This window comes from Magnolia sinica, unplaced genomic scaffold (genome assembly GCF_029962835.1).
Source record: "Magnolia sinica isolate HGM2019 unplaced genomic scaffold, MsV1 ctg129, whole genome shotgun sequence".
Classification (NCBI taxonomy): domain Eukaryota; kingdom Viridiplantae; phylum Streptophyta; class Magnoliopsida; order Magnoliales; family Magnoliaceae; genus Magnolia; species Magnolia sinica.
In genome coordinates, this window is record NW_026682764.1 from 179,741 (window position 1) to 199,956 (window position 20,216).

A 20,216-nucleotide genomic window follows, 5' to 3' on the forward strand; every position below is an offset into this window, starting at 1 on the left:
AAAACCTATACGTATAACCTAACTTATACCTTAATCTTAACCTATAACCTATACTTATAACCTAAAACCTAAAACCTAAACCCAAACCTAAACCCGAACCCGATTTCCTAAACATAAACCTTAACCTGTAACCCATACTTATAACATTAACCTAAACCTATTCTCAAATCTTAAAACCTTAACCTATAACCTAAACCTAGACCTTAACCTTAACCTTAACCTATAACCTATACTTATAACCTATAACTTAAACCTATACCTATAACCTAAACCTTAACCTATAACCTAAACCTAGACTTATAACCTTAACCTAAACCTATTCTCAAATCCCAAAACCTTAACCTAAACCTATTCTTAAATCCCAAAACCTTAACCTATAACCTAAACCTAGACCTTAACCTTAACCTATAACCTATACTTATAATTTAAAACCTAAAACTTTAACCCGATCCTGAACCCGAACCCGATTTCCTAAACCTAAACCTTAACCTATAACTCATACTTATAACCTTAACCTAAACCTATTCTCAAATCTCAAAACATTAACCTACAACCTAAGCCTAAACTTATAATCTATACTTAACATATACTTATAACCTTAACCTAGACCTTAACCTTAACCTATAATCTATAATTATAACCTATAACCTAAACCTATACCTATAGCATAAACCTAAACCTTAACCTAAACTCAAATCCCTAAACCTTAACCTATAATCCAACCTAAACTTATACTTATAACTTAAACCTATTCTTAAATCCCAAAACTTATACTTATAACATAAACCTATGACCTAAAACCTAAAACCTAAACCCAAACCATAACTTGATCCCGAACCCGATTTCCTAAACCTAAACCTTAACCTTAACCTATAACCCATACTTATAACCTTAACCTAAACCTAAACCTATTCTCAAATCCTAAAACCTTAACCTATAACCTAAACCTAGACTTTAACCTGAACCTAAACCTAAACCTTAACCTTAACCTATAACCCAACCTAAACCTATACTTATAACCTAAACCTATTCTCAAATCCCAAAACCTATAACCTAAACCTAACATTTCCTTAAACCTATAACCTACACTTATAACCTAAACCTATACCTATAACCTAAACCTAAACCTTAACCTATAACCTATAACCTATACTTACAACCTTAATTTAAACTTATAACCTTAACATAAACTAATAACGTAAACCTAAACTTATAACCTAAACCTAAACCTATTCTCAAATCCTAAACATATAACCAATAATCTATAACCTAAACTTATAACCTAGCCTAATTTTAAAGCTATTTCCATAAGCTGACTTTAGTCTTTTCATTGTAGACATGGATAAGAGTTGGATACGAGTTTGGTGAGGGACACAATTTGAGGTACCACCAGAGAGCAGCTGGAGAAGAAGAGTGAGCAGCTAGAGAGGCAGATGGAGGAGCAGGAGAGGAGGATGGAGGATCTGACGAGGCAGAGGGAGGAGCAGGAGAGGAGGATAGAGGAATCTGACGAGGCAGAGGTAGGAGCAGGAGAGGAGGTTGGAAGAGCAGGCGAGGGAGAGAGAGGAGCAGGAGAGGAGGATGGAGGAGATGCTGGTAGAGCATGAGCGACGGATGACGGGAAGAAATGCGAGTGGAGCATGAGCGACGGATGACGGGAGGAGATGCGGGTGGAGCATGAGCGACGGATGACGGGAGGAGATGCGGGTGGAGCATGAGACGGATGATGTAAGTGTTTCAGGCTCTCGTTGCACGCTTATCCATTGATGCTCCACCACCTCCGCCTTTATCTTTGTGACTTTTTTATTTTATTTATGATGTTAAACTTATATGTATTTATGTGTGAATGAATGTCATGTTGATGGATGTAGTTTATATTTGGATGGATTTATGTACTTTGGATTTAAATGGATGTGAATGTGAATATGATGAAATATTTATATAACAGGTGTATATCAGGAATGTTGTAACAGGTGTATATCAGGAAATTTTCGTGGAAAAAAAAGTCACTTTTACCAACGAATATTTTCGTAGGTAAAAGTATCAAAATAAACTCACTTTTACCAACGAACATTTTCGTAGGTAAAAGTATCATAGTGTCATCCATGTTTTTTTACCTACGAAAATTTTCGTAGGGAAAAGTTCAATAAAATTGTTTATCAACGAAAATATCCATAGGCAAAAATATTCGGAGGTTTTGTTTTGTAAAATTGTTTTACCTACCAAACAATTCGGCTACGAAAAGACCTATAGGGAAAGGTTTTGTAAGCATTTTGTAAATATTTTTTGCTACGAAAGTATTCGTAGGGAAAACTTTGTAGTTTTAGGTGAAGGTTTTTAAAATCTTTTTCCTACGAAAAAAATGCTGGTAAAAGATTCTACCTACCAAAGAAAATGATCGGCAAAAGTCTTATCTTTGCCAACAAAAATTTTAGTTTTCTTTCGAAATTACCGACGAAACTTTTCGTCGGTTAAAGTGTTTGCCTACGAATGACTTTTACCTACGAAAAATTTCGTAGGTAAAAGTGTCTTTTCTTTTTCTACATTCGGACTGTCCTCCATTATTATTGAGACAGATTCCTACATTCTTTTCGACACGGCTTCTTCCCCTTCCTCTTCTTGCGGCTCAAGCCTCTAGTACTTCCTTCGTTACATACATCAGCAAACACAGACCCTAAGCATGAAGGAAACTCTGTGGCGGATGGTCTTGCTAATCTCGCTAGCAGCGGCTCCTCTGATCATCTTTATCTCAGGCCTTCTGACCTTCCCTGTCTAATTAGAGGCACTCTTGTCTTGCACAAAGCTGGCATGGGCCAGATTAGGCAGCGCAAAATCAGGAAAGGTGTTGGGTAATCGGTTTTTCTACTCCACCCAGCCTCCCTCAAGCCCTATTATTCTCTTCCTGCTGACGAGTCTGCCTTCGCCCAGTCCTCCTCTCCCTGCCTCGGCCTCTTTTCCCTTTCCTTTTGTAATTTTCTGTGTTAGATGATAGTCAGGGCCTACTTGTCTTTTCCTGCCTTGTGGCCCCGGCCGAATGTTTGTAAATTGTCTCTTCTATACAATATGCAAAGAATCTTTTAAAAATTTTTTTAAAAAAAATCTGGGTAGTTTGTTTGTTTGTTTTTTTTTTTTTTTTTGCTATCAAGGCTCAAAAAAATCTAGGCAATTTTTGTTATCAAGGCCCAAAAAAAAAAAATCTGGGCAGTTTTTTTTTTTTTTTTTTTTGTTACTGCTTGTTGGGTTTTTCAAAAACAAACTAGGAGGAAACGTGGCTAGTGCAGGTGACGGCTGCTGCTCGTTTGGAAGGGGACCTGCTTCTTGTTGTTAAGGCCAAAGATCAATTGCTCTGATGCCAATTTGTTGGGTCTAAAACTCAACTTCTTGCTGACTTCTGGCTACAGCCACCATAGAACATAAATTTTTTTAAGAGAGAGAGAGAGAGAGAGAGAGAGAGAGAGAGTTGAATTGCTAGCCCTTTTTTTTTTTGAAGGACAACCCAAGGTATTTTATTTATTTTTTTTTTTTTTAAAGAAAAAAAAAACATTGCTACCTGAATTGCATTCAACTGAAACATGTACAAGATTCGGAAGGGTCCGAACAAAAAGAAAACGGACCACACCTATCGTGCCAACCTATCAGCTCAAAAAACCTATACAAAAGAGGAACTCCAACTCAAAAAACAAGAGCCCCATCCCGAAATCAGGTGAAATAATTACAAAAAGGCTAAGCGGATGACGCTATTTTAATCGCACCCAAACCCACTTTATCAAGAAAAATGTTACCTCGAACCTGTCGCGGAAGTTCCAAATGATTCTCAAAAGAAACATGAGACTGAGAAGCACTGCCCAAACGAGCCAATGAATATGCCGGATAGTTCCCTTCCCTTTGGACGTGCACCATAATAACTGTACCCGGCGCCTCAACTGAGTGATTCTAAACAGCCAAGCTTTCCATTTCCAACCTGGCCGCGCTAACCCATTGATGAGGTCAACTACCAGCCTTGAATCTGACTCCTTAATGATCTGCTCAAAGCCCCTTTGAATACCGTTGAGAAGGCCATCATGCACCGCTCGCAGCTCGGCAATCATGTTCTTCCCAAAACCAAAGCCAACTGCAAAGGCAAAAATGAACTCGCCCCTCTCCCCTCTACATATTTCACCTCCACCCGAAATCCTAGGATGCCTTTTATAGGCTTTTCTACTTATATGAAATGACTAAGATATCCCTATCTAGATACTTCTTAGGGGCAGTTAAACATAGAAAAAATCCAGAAAAATATCTACTGTTATCTTAACCCAGCTAATACTTTAAACTTAGAAAAAATCTAACAGCACAACTAGCTCACACGGTTCTCACACGTTATGCACAGCTGGCTCATAAGATCCTTACACGGTTTTGGATTTGCACAAATCCACCACCGTGTCCAACAGGGTTCAGCTCTATAAGCCTGTTGACATCAAAGAGTGCTGATTGGTATTCCTTAAGGGTGACCAGAGTCTGTGCACGTAGCATCAAGGCTCCAGTGTGATTGTGATCCAGCTCAAGCACTGATGTACATTCTTCTACTGCCTGAGAGGATAATCAGTCTGTTAGTTACATCAGAAAAGCCCCAGCAGTCAAACAAGTCATCGTTTTCATGGTTTATGTTGCATGAGAGAAATACAAGGATATATGTGCCAAAGAGGATTGAGAGGTCCCTTTTGAGATGCCTCCGTCTCTTCTTCAAGTGTGTGGGATCCGGGCATACAGCAGGCAGGCTCCACTATGAGCATGCCCTGGCCCAAAATTCATGCCGATCACTTACCAGGCGGACCACACACATATGTCGAGGGTGAAGTTTTGGTCAATTTATCTCAATGATTGATTTACACATGCACCACCATACCTGATGAAAGGACCAGCCTGATTTTGGGTCAGAGCATGTCCATGATGGAGCCTGCTCGACAAGGAGCTCATACATGGGTTCCACACTTGCAGGTGTGCTACGATGAGAACTCTCAATCCTCTTCAAGCAGATGTCATTAGCAGAGCTCAAACTGTACACTTTCCATATAACTAAGGCCTTTCATACTAAAGAATAAATTATTACCAAAAAAAAAAAAACAATTGCCTACACTCCCAGCAATGGAGGAAGCTGGAAATGCAAGTCCATCTCGTGTTCTTCAAGGAATTCCTCAACTACTACAAGCAATAGGAAGCAGGAAGAACAGAAACTACATGAGGAAAGAAAAACTATTTTAGAGACTGGAAGCATCTAGGACCTGTGAGATTTGGAAGTGGGGCACTGCAAGTAGAAGATTCACATGCCAGATATGTAAGAAGGATAATGGAAATGGTTCTTTTTATTCTCAAAGATATGGGAGTGCCATATAACGTTTCCATCTGGTTCATACAGGGTAGCCTTGTACAGAATCGGCATTTAAAAGTAACAGAAAAGTTGCTTTCTTTCAGCTGATAACATTTTTAATATTTTTCAGCTTATGACTTTATCCATCCATTAATTATAATGCCAATTTTAATTATAAATTTTGAATCTTTCTTCTTTTCTTCTTGCTCCTTTTAGTTTTTGTTGCACTACAAGAAACAACAGCATTCCCGGCCCTTTTTTTTTTTTTTTTCCAATCATAGTCGACGGTTTGTGCGGGGCGATTGAAAGAAACAGCGTGTAACCCTTTTTTATGGTTACTATAATAATTTTTAAAAAAAAAAAAAAAAAACCCTCTTTCACTCAATCTCTCTACCCGCCCCCATTCTACCCCCTCCTCTCTCTCTCTCTCTCTCTCTCTCTCCAGTCCCAATCCTCTCTATGCCACTCTCCCTCTCCACCCCCAATCCTCTTTCACTGCTCCCCATCCTCTCTCTTGGAACATAGGAAAAATTTGAGCAAAAATAATGCAGGGCTTTGGATCGAGAGTTTTTGAAATCGAAACCCTAGGGTTTGAAAACAAAACCAAAAAAATCGAGAAAAAAGGCTCACGGAGAGAATCAAGGAGCTATAAGTACTGGATTGGAGATGGAGATTTATAAGGTCGGGATGAGATGATATGCGGTCATATACGATCGTATGTATGGATTGAGATACGGCCCTGGGAAGGTTTTTGAAGATGAACCTCTCTCTTTTTGTAAGATAAATTCAATTTCAAGCAAGAAAATGGATTTTCTTCATCTCTGAAACTCGCACTCTCAAAGCTTCCTGCAAATGATATACGCATCATCAAGCCACATCCAGGTCAGATGTCACCTCCTATCCTTGCTGTTTTTTCTAGATTTCCCCATTTCTCCTCTTCTCCCTCTTTCTTGATCGATTTCTCTTACTGATCGATTCGATTCATCGGTTGGTATAGGTTTTTTCCTCTGTTTGAGATCCAATCGTGGAATTGTTGCCAAATGACCCGTCTTCTAAATACCTTTTTCTTCTTCTGAGAGGTAGAGATAGGGAGAGATTGAATTAGGGTTTTTGAGATGGGTTCAAAAGATCAAAAGCAAGGCGGTGGATTCTTCTCCTCAATCGCATCCAGCATCTCGAATTTCGGCATTGCCATGCACAAATCTGTCAATGGGTATGGAAAAATCTTCTAAGCTCCAATCTCTCTTCTTTCTCTCTTTCTATGTACATGTTGTATGCATGTCTGTGAAAATTCAATTGAATCCTAGGGTTTTACTTTTTTTGGGAATCGGTTATGGTGGAAGGAAATATTGATTTTTGAGTGGGAATTCTCATTTGGTCCTTGCAGCAATTGGTAAAAGACATTGATGAGAAGTTATGTGATTGAGTTTTTTTTACTTCTTCAGGGAAGTTTATGGCAAATACTGCGAGGAGAGACTGAAGAGGTGATTCGTGGCACACCTACTGCCATGACACACGTGTGAGATCTGGGCTACTACCCATCAGGTGATGGCCATTGCGAACATGCCCTCTCTCAAAATCAGGCCAGTCCACTCATTAGGTGGGCAACTGATTAGCGGTCTATATTCAAGGTACACATGGTGAACCTGATGAGTGTACCATCTTGATTTTTTGCCTGGACATGTTCACGGTAGCTGCCGAGTTTCCCGGATACCACATGTGCTGTGAGTGGCCTCTTCTATATCTCACAAAGAGTGGCTCAGGACTCATGAGAGGGTGATTGTTGTTTCTTTTCTTTTCTTTCTCCTCCTACTTCTTTTTACAAGTACTAGATGGGGAATTATTACAGGGGATGTTTTCCGTGTCAGATTTTTTTTTTTTTTTTCTATCCTATATTGTTAGAAAATTAGCCTATTAAGTAAGAAGCTTGATTTTACATGCCTAATTGAAAAGGGAAGCAAGGTTGGTTTTAGATTTCTTACAAAATAACCAGTGCCAAGAATCCATTTTGTGTATACATGTGTTGGAAAAATGTTCTCACTGTGATATTCTTCAAATTGAAAAAAAAAAAAAAAACCCCAAAAAGGAAGAGGAACAGAAAGTGTTCTTTATGGTGATATGTTGATGATTACTTCTGCTATCATGGACTGTTCTTGTGTTCCCATTTATTAATTAATAGAGGTTTGCTACCCCATGCACACTCTCCACACCTTAAGCTGCAAAATGGATGAGGGAAGCAGGTTGTCACAGGCATGGATGCTAATGCAGGGAAGCACTAACCACAGGAGATAAGATCAAGCACTTGAGCTAAGGCCAACTACAAGTTGTACCCTCAATCTGAAAATATCCCATACATGAACTAAATCTTATCAGATATTTGCTGCTTCTCGTTCAATAACAGAAGATTAGTTGGGTCCATGGGTTCTCTAATGGCTGGCTGGGATTCACATGTTCAAGACCCTAAAGCTGGTAATTACACTTGACTATCTCGTTTCATATATATATATATATATATATATATATATATATATATATATATATATATATATATATATATATATATATATATAGGTGTCGTTTGGCTGCATGGATTTGGATTCTAACTTACTAGATTTTCAAACCTGAATTTTACATTTCTTTTATAGTTGTGTTTGGCAGCCTAGATGAGGAATTGGGAACTTAATTATGGCCCTTAAAAAGAGGAGAGAGTGGTTTTATAATAGTTGAAAATGATTCAAAATCTAGGATTTTGCTTCCCACTTTTTCTTTTGAATTTAAAATGAGCCTTTTGAGGATTTTCGTTCCAATGTGGATTTGGAGGGGGGTGCCTAAAATGATTTGGATTGAAAGTCATGAATTCCAATTTAAAACTGTCCAAAATTCATGCTATCAATTCGATTCAGTTCTCAAGCAAGAAAATTGCCTTTCTATAGTTGTTTTATGTGCATTTTGTATTTTGTGTTTTCTGACTAGTGGGGTTTTCCAGTGACATATCAAAGAAATAGATCCTTCACCAAGGGAGAGATCGAGGCTTGGCTTATTGGAAGTCGAAGAAGAGAATAGAGGAAGAACATCTCAAATCCATCTCCAATTCACCACAGAACAGTCAGGTCATTGTCTCGGTTAGAATTCAGTTATTATTTTGATTATTTTGGTTTTATGAGTAGGAATGGTAAACATTAGTATAATGTTGTTTGAAAAATCCTAAAATTCAATTCAGGTCTCAAAGAGAAAAAGCTGAATCTTATTTACTAAAAACTAAAAATATCAAATGAATTAAAGAATCAGTTTCATCATTTCTAAAGTTTTTTTTTCCTATTGATTTTCAATTCATTTTCTTTTTAATTTTTAATTTTTTCCTCTTTTCTCTCGACAGTCTATTTTCAGGCCATAAAATGAAGGTCAGGAACTTAGGATTGTTCCATTTAGGAGGTTTTTGGGGCATGTTCCATCCATGGCAGGGCCAATGGTCAGGATTAATAAACCAAGGGCCTTGACCCGTGATGCATTATTTGTGAAACTTAAATAGTTGCTAGTGTTGACTTGCAAAGTAACTTGAAGCAGTTGTTTTTTTTGTTATGTGTTTTTTGGATGGGGCTGACTGAACATGTTGATTTTTAAAGTGGACTTCGGGGAAACTTAAAAACAAGTTTTATGATTTTTGACAAGAAAATGCCCTTTTCTTATAGTTTAAAAAACTTTTAAGGCAGGACCTTGTGCAGATAACTCAGGAAGAATTTCTATAAAAGTGCCTTTTGCTCTTTCTTCATTCTCCACGGTTTAAAAAAAAAAAAAAAAAAAAAAAATTATTTCTAAGAATTAATATTTGGACTAGATTTATTTCTTTAAAATAAAAGGGTGGTTATATTCTATGTACACACCCATCTAAGTTCTAGAAACTGCTTGAAGTGCCTGTTTTCCTGCTTCATTATGGTTTTTTGTATTCATTTTAATCTCTCCAAGAATCACAATGTTTACATGTATGGATGCATCTTATTAGGCTGCTCTACTTGCATTAGCTGCTCATGCTTCTGACCCCAGTGAAGCTGAACGTTTGAGATTTCTCGCGTCTCCTGCCGGAAAGGTTAGGAATAGTCTCTGGAACTCTAGCATCTTTACTGCTTTTCTAAATGATCTCCTTTTCATATGGAACCTTCTTCTTGATGCAGGATGAATATGCACAATGGATAGTTGCAAATCAAAGAAGCCTTCTAGAAGTCATGGCCAAATTTCCTTTAGCCAAGCCGCCTCTTGGAGTTTTCTTTGCAGCGATAGCCCCTTGCTTGAGTCCTCTTACTTTTCATCTGTAAGTGGTGAAAATCTGTTCTTTCTTAAACAGTAATGAGGGGTATTATTCATTTGATTTAGATACAAATGCTGCACTAAAAACACAAGTATGAAATCACTACTACTAGATTTATGGCTCTAACTTACAGCTGGATGGACATATTCCGCACAAGGAAGCAGACCCATTCTGAAAGAACCCCAAATACATGCAAGGTTCATGTTAGATCATATTGAGAAGTTGAAGTTATCAACATGAATGATTTTGCAGATTGAGAATGTTGGAAGCTATCAACATGAATGATTTTGCATGTAATCTGTTTACTTACAAGCACACAGTAGAACTCATTTGCATCTGTTTGTTTACACTTCCAAATAAGTCGGTTATAATCTTCTATTCCTTATTCATATGTGATGTAACGAATCTGTATTTTGGGTTGTTTGGAAACTAGGAATTTACAAGTTGCTAAAGAATTTATTTTCTGGAAACAAATTCTTTATGAGAAACTGATTGGGTGTACCTTACCATCTAAGTTCTCTTTGGCCATCTAGGAATTTATAAGTTCTCTTTTTGCCATAACTCAACCAAATCTAATTGGGTGTACCTTACCATCTAATCATTGTCCATCTTTTTCCTAAACAATTGATATTTATATTCTATATTCTTTGACAGAGCTTATCAAATTAAAGTTTATATCTCACAACTACTGGCCACACTTGTAACAGGTAACAGGACACTTCAACCTAATACAAGTCAGGCTCAAATCATGGGCATACATGTACTGATCCAAACTCAAACCATGGGCCCATCTTTAGACAGGGCGGGGTCTCAAATTAAGATTGTTTGGGAAATTGTAAGTTTTAACCTCTGACTAATGAAAATTTATTCTTTCAATGTGTTTCATTCTTTAATTTTCATTTTTATAGTCCATTTGGTTGGTTATTTGTTCCAATGCAAACTAATAATATGCAGAATTCCACTTGTCATTTTGTTTTTTGCAGATGCCAAAGTGCTTCATTGTTGTATGAATCATCAAGTATCTAGTGCTAGATGCTAATATCTTAGTTATGTCAGGTACGTAAGGCACATATGTATGAGATCCAAACCGTTCATCTATTATACCTAACTGTGGATACTCCATATGTCCGAAATCATAAAAACCAAATTATCCGGAGCCATGCCATTATTTTATAGGCTTTTCTTTTTTTGCTTTTTTTGTTGAACGTGAGTTCTTTATGAATTGTTCCTATTCTAAAGTACTTCTGGCCAATCAACCCAAATGATTGATTTCTCATGTTGTAGATTGCTGAAGCTGCATCTTGAATTCTAATCTTGAAGGCTTTAGAACTTGAGCCCTCCTTCCACCAACAAATCCATCTCACCATTTGGCATTCTTGCCAGACACTGCATCAAGCCTTGTGTCACCCCATTTGCACACGAGCCATGTCCACTAGTGCAGGGTGACAGTTGCAATGCCTTAGCATGTAAGCATTGGCTTTCTTTTGTGCTGCTTATTGTTTTTGTAACTTAATATCCAATTGTAATTTTGGAATGACAACAATCTATAATTTGTAGCTGAATTGGGCTTTCTTTGGAATTCTGATTTCATTTGGAATTTTAATTTCATTGTTGTATTTTTCATTCAGATGAGTTTGTAGGTCCCACATGTAGAGTATTATACATATCCATGGATGCGCTATATTTTTCATTATTGAATAATTCAGATGGGGATCTGCCAAGCTTCGGCATGGATGTGCCATATATTTTTCAGTATAAATTTGTATACCTGTTGTAAATGTTGTACTCTTGTAGTAGTAACTAAATCCAAAGAAAAAGCTAAAGCTGATGAAGAAGACGAAGATGATGAGGAAGAATCTGACAAGTCGAAGTCTGAAGTAAATGATGAAGATGATGAGGATGTTTCCAGTAGCTCATGGCTGTATCCTGGCCATTCGTTGATCCTGTACTTAACCTTTCGCTTCATGCTTCAACAACTCAGGTGTAGTTTTCTATCTTTGGCCCTATCTCTACAACATCTCTGCTATTGGTTCTCAAACATAATTAGTTGGGTTTGGTTTTCTATAATTGGCATCGGTTGGAATTCTGCGTTGTGGGGAGTTACGTCTTATGTCCCACCACTTGGTGACATGTTTGAGATCTCTGCCGTTCAAGTACTTTGTACAGATGGAGTGGATCTCTAATTCTCCTTGGCAATATGCAAGTAACTAATTCCTCAACCATCTCATGGACAACATCAATTTGAGTCAGCATAAACCTTTGGATCCTCTTTTTGAAAGGTATATTGGCTCTAATCCAACTCCCAAGCCCGCAAATGAATTCAACCCACAAATGTATTTCTTGCAATATTTCAAAATCTGAATGATATTTGTCACATTGCTGACAGTAACATTGTTTTCTAATATGTGCCACACAAAAAATTGGATATGGGCTGCCTTGCAGTTCTATTTGTCATTGAATTGTTTTTACTCCATGTTTTATATTTACTTGATATGGATTTATCGATGGTTTTCAGCAATGATTATTGTATTTATTGATAGTTTTTAGCAATGATCAACAAGGCTGTCTTCTTTTCTAAAAAACATGGGGCAGTGGTGATGTCATCCCAAATTTTAGCAACATTTTCATCCTCTCCTGAAGAACATGGTGTACAAAGCTAGTTTGCATGGTTTCTCTTACTAGAACAGGCACTAGATAAAGCTTTGGTACCAAGTATGGGTGAAAGCGTTGATTTAAGGGTCACCAGGGTTGATGTTCATGACAAATGATGAAAACTAACTGTAACTTGTTTAAATTGAAAATCTCACTTCTCAATTTTTTGAAAATTCAGAATGCATTCTAACACAATTTTATGTCACTTTTAGGTTCCTATCGGAGGATGCTATCGGCTTATCGATGTTCCTATGAGTAATTGCATCAACAGTGGCATAAACAAGATATTCATCCTCACCCAGTTTAACTCTGCTTCACTCAATCGCCACCTTGCTCATACTTATAACTTTGGAAATGGTGTCAACTTTGGGGATGGATTTGTAGAGTTATGATCACAAGGGTTATAACATTCGAGCATCTAAGCAATTCAAGATTTTTTTATTTTTATTTTTTTCAAAAAGGTTGGAGCACACTGCCAATAACTTTGTTGATAATGAAAAAAAAAAAAGTGCATATTCATGTGGGTGGGCTCCACAAAAAAACCAAGCCACAGCTATACTACGTTTGGATGATGGTAAATGAGGCAAGTTGTAAATGATTTACTGCGTTTGGATGCCCTAAAATACTAGTAAATCATTTACTAGTTGTAAATGAGTTACCACCTTTTCCCCCTTTTAATTTGCTAGCCATCATTTGCTAGCAAGTGATTTATCTGCAAGAAGCCTCCAATAGCTCTTATTAACTTCAATTTTTCACTTTTTCATTGGTTTGTCTGGAGATTCAGTTTTTGAACCTTGTTTCTTTATTTATGCAGAGAAATAAGGCGTGGGTTTTCATTTACCCCAACAATATATGAGGTAATGCTTTGATATTTTGGAATGGTTTTCTTTGATTATTTTCTTTTTTTAATATTAGAATGTAATTAAATTGAGAGTTGTTGTAGATGCTAATAGATTCTCAACTTTCTAAATCTGTTCCTTTACTACTGTTATTGTGATCATTATGTAGAAGATTCTTGCTTAGATTCTCAACACATCTTAGATACCATCTAGTTTCATCCATGTCACATAAAGCAGATCATATAATTGTAATTAGTGAATGAGATTCACCACTGATATTGGTCACGTGTACACTTGAATGTCACGAGTGAAGGGTCCATACGGATGGACGAGCGTGGATAAAACACATGCATCAATGTTGGGCCAATAGATGTAATGGAATTCAAGTTACAACATTTGTTGCCTTGATAGTTTTTGACTTTTTAAGGATAGGATCAAATGCTGCATTCTTTGACAATTGCCCCATGAACGTCAAGAGTTCTTCGGCCCGAATCAGATGGTGGGCGACTTTGGTGATTGGTGTTAATCGGATGGCTAGTCTCGGTTGGACCTTTGGAACTGCTATCAGTCAGCTGCCTAGTAATACGAAACGCTTTGCCTCTATCCTGGTAAAATGGAATCAGCCCTCCCCCGGGTGGTTCAAAAACTGAATGTGGATGGGTCGGTGGTTCATAATCTAGGCCACTCAGGCGGAGGCGGAGTCTGTGGGAATGACAAGGGTGCCTTCGTTTTCGATTTTTCTGTCACCTATGGAATTGGTTCAAACAACTTGGCAGAGCTTCGTGCAATCGACGACGGTATGGTGTTATGCTTAGAGAAAGGTATGCATAGAGTTATGGTTGAGTCTGATTCAAACTTGGTGGTCACTAGTCTCACAAATCAGTCCAAGATTCCGTGGAAGTGGAAACCTTGGATTACTCGTATTAACCACCTGCGCCAGCTGGGAATTTTTTCTTTCTCCCACACATTCAGAGAGGGTAACTGCCCAGCGGACGGGTTGGCCCAAGAGGGGAGCCATATTCAACTAAACGCGATCCATGTTCAGCTTTTGACGCTCCCGGTTCATGTCCGTGGACTGATTTTCTTGGATAAGGTCGGGCTAAGGTCGCTCAGATCAGTCTGTTAAGTCCTACTTGTTTCTTGCCCGCTTCCTTTCGTCTTAGTTTCTTTTGTATATAGGGGTCGCCTGTGATTCCCTACGATAGACCCTCTCTCTATTTTTTTGGTTCGAGGGGTTCGAAATATTGTGCAAACCTTTTATGAATGAAAAAATTTTCTCTTAAAAAAAAAAAAAAAAAGAAGGATAGGATCAAATGATTGATTATTTTCCATGCATCAATTTGTTGAATGCTACTTTTTGATTCTTTTTTTTTCTTGTTTGTAGGATTTTAATCAATTGTGCCTGAATTTAGGCCTACAAGCACTTCACCCTTTTGACGCCACACGTGCTATGAGTAGAACATATAGAGGATTTGTTTTTATTTATTCGAGACCATTTTTAATTTATTGTAATAAATATTATATTTTTTTTATTATGAAGTAATATAAATTTTTTTTAATATTCAGTTTTAATTGTATTGCATCATTTTTTATGTTTCAAATATTTAAAAAACGCAGGTTTTCAATTGAATTTTATATAATAAAAAAATATTATTGGCCTACCGGGGCCTTTCAAATCTATACAATGACTTTTAGCGGCGCTTTTCTGAAAAAGTGTTCCTGAATAGAAATTTTAGCGGCGCTTATGTGTACTTATGTCGGCGTTTTAAAGACTTATAGCGGCGCTTCTGTCAGAAATACTGTGTCCACAAAGCGCCGCTAAAGGTAGAATGAGCGCCGCAAATGGTATACGATTACTAGCTCCCAGACAAGCGCCGCAAAGTATATTAGCGCCGGTAAACTTTTAGCTAGCGCCGAAAAGGAGACACCAGTGCTTTTAGAGTTTTAGCGCGCTTAAAAGCGCCGCTAAATGTCATTCTTCTTATAGTGATTGAAATGCGAACTACCGATTTATTTGTGTTTCTCTAGATTTTTGCTTATGAAAAGGACAGAACCTAATATCATATATGGTCAAGATGTTTAGATGACTCCAAGTAAACTAGTACATATGGCACATGTAACACACGTGATGAGTTGAGTCGTGGAAAATGGTGAAGAAGTTATTCAAAAGGCACTATAACAAATGAGACTTTTAGCGGCGCTCACAAGCGCCGCTATAACTCCCTAAAAGCGCTGACGATTCTATTATTGGTGCTAGTCAACTGCTGATAAATGGGTATATCGCTAAAAGTATTGGCGGCGCTAGTAACTTCTATCGGCGCCTTTCTGAGCGCCGATAACTGCCTGTTTTTCCGACGCGAAAAAGCGCCGGTAAAAATCACTTAGAGCGCTGGTAAAAATGGTTTGTGGACACTTTTTCCTGCAACAAAGCGCCGTAAGATTTCTACACAAGCACCGGTAGAAGCCTTTGTATGGATTTGTGAGGCCCAAGCATGCCAGTAATTTTTTATTATTATATATAACTCAATCAAAACCTGTATTTTTTAAATATTTGAAACATAAAAATGATACAATACAAATAAAACTGAATATTAAACAAAATTTATATTACCACACAATAAAAAAAATATTACAATAAATGGTCTTGAATGTAAATAAATAAATAAAAACAAATCCTCTATATGGTCTTACTCCTAACACGAGTGGCGTCAAAAGGCTGAAGTGATTTGAACTCTGGATTGCCCCACTTGTATGCAACGAGAAGAGTGGATCACCCACCATTAGCCCTTTGAAAATTGCTCCTATGATAGCCAGAACCAAGCTAGTCCTTAGCTGCTCCATAGAAGTTGGTTTTTCGGCGCTTTACGTGGCTTCCCATCAATGGCATAACCATGGTTACATTGTTACTCTACTTATAGTATGGGGTCTATAAAAGAAAAAAAAAGAAAATTCATTAAAAATTGTCTTGGGAAAAGAGAACAAGATAAATACAAATCTACATAATTTTCAAAAGACCCAAAAAGAAAAAAAAAAAAGAAAGATTACCTTGGAATGTAAAAACGACCCACTTTGTTTGCATACAAAGGGCTTATACTTGTGATTTGATCCATCTGCTTCCACTTTTGTACCAGAAAAGATGAACAAAACCATCAAAGCAGCTCCCACCAATTTCACTAAAGGGCTAAAAGCTTTCCACCAAAGAACCAAATGGTTCTAAGTCATTCAAATAGTATTAGAATTACATGATGTTAGGCTGGTCGAAAAATAAATTTATTAGACTTTCAACTGGAGCCAATTTAATGATGTTCTTACATTGTTTTACACCCCCAAAAGCATAGGGCTGACACCATTTTCCCTCACAAAGATTTAATCTACCAAGCATGTATTGAAGTTAGGTTGACACTTCTCATTTACGAAAATAAAAACAGATGGAAGGAAAAGGAAACATATTCAAGATCACTGCATCAATCAATACATGGTAAACAAGGATTTCAAGTGATTAATGTCAAACAGTAAGCATGCCATCAATAGAACCATACCTATTACTTCCATCTAGAGCAGAAGCCGCCATGGCATGCCTCATATCAGAACCAGTTTGCAATGATTGAGCTTTCAACATCTGCTGCTGTCGAGCCAATGATGCCTGGTAATATTTGTACAAAGAATTAGATAGATGGCTAAAAGTTTAACACTGACCATAAAATAAAACCAATATTTTATATCTATTTAAGCTTTGTCTGGATGCACAACTGAATCAAATTGCAAAAGTTTTTTTTTTTTTTTTTTAAATAGTAGCAAAAGTACAAGCAGGAGACTTTTGGTTATTGAAATGACACGTGTCATTAAAGCGGCTTGGTGGATCATAGTGGATCCTTGTGGGGCCCACCTGAAGCTTCCCAATTCCCTAAAGTGCACTTTTATAGGCAAGGAGGGAATGCCCTAATACCACGCCAATATACCTCAAAACTGTTGAATCTGTGAGGTCTCGCTGGCAATAGCATACAAAATAATGAGAAAATTAAACATGACCACTGATATCCCGCTTGCCAAATGAGAAGACTCACTGCTATCGCTGTTTCAATATAAACATGATGCCCTCCATTTATCACGGCTTTAAAGACCATTTGGAAGTTTGGTGAAATAAGGATTTGTTCTACTATTCCAGCAGAACAAATCTGCTATCTGTTTTCCATGGAGATGGGAACGATGTTATCCTCCCATTTACCAACCTTACCACTCCAGATTGTAAGTGCTAATAGTTGCTACAACTTGCAGCTAGGATGGAGCATATCCACCTCACCATAAATGGGGAACTTCCAGATGCACCTACCATTAGTTCAGATAGTAGGAACAGAAAACCCATTGCAAGGGTTGGGCTCAACAAGCCCAGATCAAGACTCTCTTCTTTATAAGAAGACCAACACCAAAGAGTGAAAGAACTACAAAAGAAAAGAAAAGAAAAGAAACGAAATGCAAACGGAACTATATTACCTGCCAACGTGAAATGGGTAACTATATTACACTGACACCCACCTGATGAGTGCACTAGCCTAGTTTCTGGCTCATAGCATGCTCACAGTGGGCCCCACTTGATGAATGGCCTGGATCTTGTTTATGTATCTGCCTCAGAGATCCTCTTCAATCCTCTTTAGGTGATTCTCCCTTGCATTCATCATCAAGAGGAAGACTAGTATCAAAAGCAACAATTTCTTTCCCCTCAAGAACTAACCTGCTTAAAATAACCCAGAGATATATAACTCCATATGTCTTTGTCAAAATCAATTGTCAATTGTCAGGCAACCCATGTATCTTGATCCCTTGGGCCAAAAATAAAGTGAATTTTCCATTCACATATTGCAACCAAGGCTCAAAATAGCGGAATTATTGATTTGAAGAGGGAGTAGCACATATTTAGAAGGATAGTGCAACTAAGAGTCTCAGTATTACAGTTAACATCAGTTCACATACTGCAACCAAGGCTCAAAATAGCAGAATGTATTGTAAGAATGCATTGTGACACACCCATGGGGCAATATGATAAAATTGAATTGTGCTGGTATTGGTAATGTATTGCAAAAAAAAAAATTGTATGGCGTTCAAATGATAATTTGAACCCTGACTGTAGCCACAGTGGCATGTTTGGATGCTCAATTATATTGTATTGAGATAAATAAAGAGTGAATTTCCAAATTGGCATGGCACCATTCTAATTCATAGTAATGGTGGAAGCCCAAGTTGCAATTCCATGCAATTCGAGTTGTGTACCAAATAATTTTAAAGGTCATAGCAGCAGATATGGGGCCCAGTTCCACATTGTTCAGTTCCTTCTTTATCAACTTGATTTATTGCAATGCAGTTTTATATATATATATATATATATATATATATAACTAGCCATTTCTCAGACGAACATCATACATATTCTACTATGAAATGGTTGGTTTTTCTGAGCAAAAACAAGTATTGCCCTTTTATGCACAAAAAAATAAAAATAAAAAAACAAAAAAAAAAAACAAACAAACAAACAAACACAATACAATCAAAGTAATAAAAAAGAGGGATGAAAAGGAAAAGCAGAGACAATCATAGATCCAGAAAACATCAAGTACCCTGATTATATTTCCACGCCTAAGCAGCAGAACAACCTAATTTTTAGGGTAGAATCGTGGGCCCTGGAATACGATCTAATCAGTGTGGTCCACTGGATGCAGAATCCGGACCTCTCATGCATGTGCCCACGTGCAGATGTGTAGGGCGCTGTGTGCGTATGGAGAATGCAAATTCAAATGAAAAAAAAAAAAAACCATTTTCTCATTCTAATCTTCCAAAATGCAGACCCTCTCTCTCTCTCTCTCTCTCTCTCTCTCTCTCTCTCTCTCTCTCTCTCTCTCTCTATATATATATATATATATATATATGAAGGTTTTAGCTAATACCTTTGAACTTGTGAATCAGATCAACACCATCAACAACCCTGATTCGAGAATCTGCAGATGTAATAAGCACTTCTAAATTAGGGATTCGACCATGCAAATCCCTAAAAATGGATTCGACAATGCAAATCCCTAAAAATGGATTCTACAACGCAAATCCCTAATTAGGGATTTGTATTTAACAAAACATATTCCTAATCAAGTATTCTAAAATAGATCATACCTGAGAATCTGAGATTCACCAGTAGCAGAAGACCGAACTGCAGCAGAGTGCAGAAAACAGATCCAAAACCCTAGGAAACAAGAGAGTAGCAGATGTAGATACTACGGAGAGATCCCAAAGCAGCCGTGAGAGAGAAAGAGGAGAGAGAGAGAAGGAGAGAGTCGTGGAGTTGCAGAGAGAGAGAGAGAGAGAGAGAGAGAGAGAGAGACGGGTAGGAAAAAGGAGATTCGTGGAGTTGCAGAGAGAGAGAGAGAGCGAGAGAGAGAAAGAGAGACGTGAGAGAGGTTTTTTTTTTTTAATATGGTACGAGAGCTAGAGAGAGAGAGAGATGTGAGAGAGTTTTTTTTTTTAATATGATACGATATTCGTCGTTGGGTCTTCGTTAGCGCCAATAAACGTGCAGCGCAAATGCCGTTTATACCGCTTTTTGTTGTAGTGAGGTGGTATTATTTGATAATTTAGTAGTACTCTCGGATTTTATTTTATTTTTTCTTTTGAAAGGTTCATATTGAAGTATTTCATCCCTTGGAAAAGGTTATCGAGACTATCCAAAATCAATGGAAAAGAATCAAATGCTCAAAGGGATAAAATATACCAAACTAAGACATTTTATTTCTTCGTATATACCCCATCTAAGGTGACGACCCAGATCCAAAGGCCAAAGTCCCAATGCTATAGCAATACAAAGAGGATATATCCGAGCAAACCTTGATTTTGTGTTGGTGTAGGACACACATTTATGGCTACTCACATCAACATTTAAAAGTGCCAAAAATGCCATTAACTTTGGTTCAAATCCCTTCCCATCGCTTTGAAGATCTAATGATTATGACCCTCTTAAAAAGAATTTATGTGGCCCCAGCTCCCAAAAACAGAATCCATTAAATATCATTTTGACAGTCACCTTCAATGTACAAGG

At 37.5% G+C, this 20,216-nt stretch overlaps 2 long non-coding RNA genes across 2 annotated transcripts; one reads left to right on the forward strand and one right to left on the reverse strand.

Annotated features, from left to right (window-relative positions):
* Nucleotides 1–7,915: 7,915 nt before the first annotated feature.
* Nucleotides 7,916–8,976, reverse strand: LOC131236030 (uncharacterized). The gene is made up of 2 exons (XR_009166501.1): nt 8,869–8,976; nt 7,916–8,088 (listed from the first exon to the last, which is right to left on the reverse strand). It is a non-coding gene; the product is annotated as an uncharacterized LOC131236030 (long non-coding RNA).
* Nucleotides 8,977–13,114: 4,138 nt separating this feature from the next.
* LOC131236038 (uncharacterized) lies at nt 13,115–14,713 on the forward strand. The gene is made up of 2 exons (XR_009166514.1): nt 13,115–13,159; nt 14,526–14,713. It is a non-coding gene; the product is annotated as an uncharacterized LOC131236038 (long non-coding RNA).
* The last annotated feature ends 5,503 nt before the right edge of the window (nt 14,714–20,216 follow it).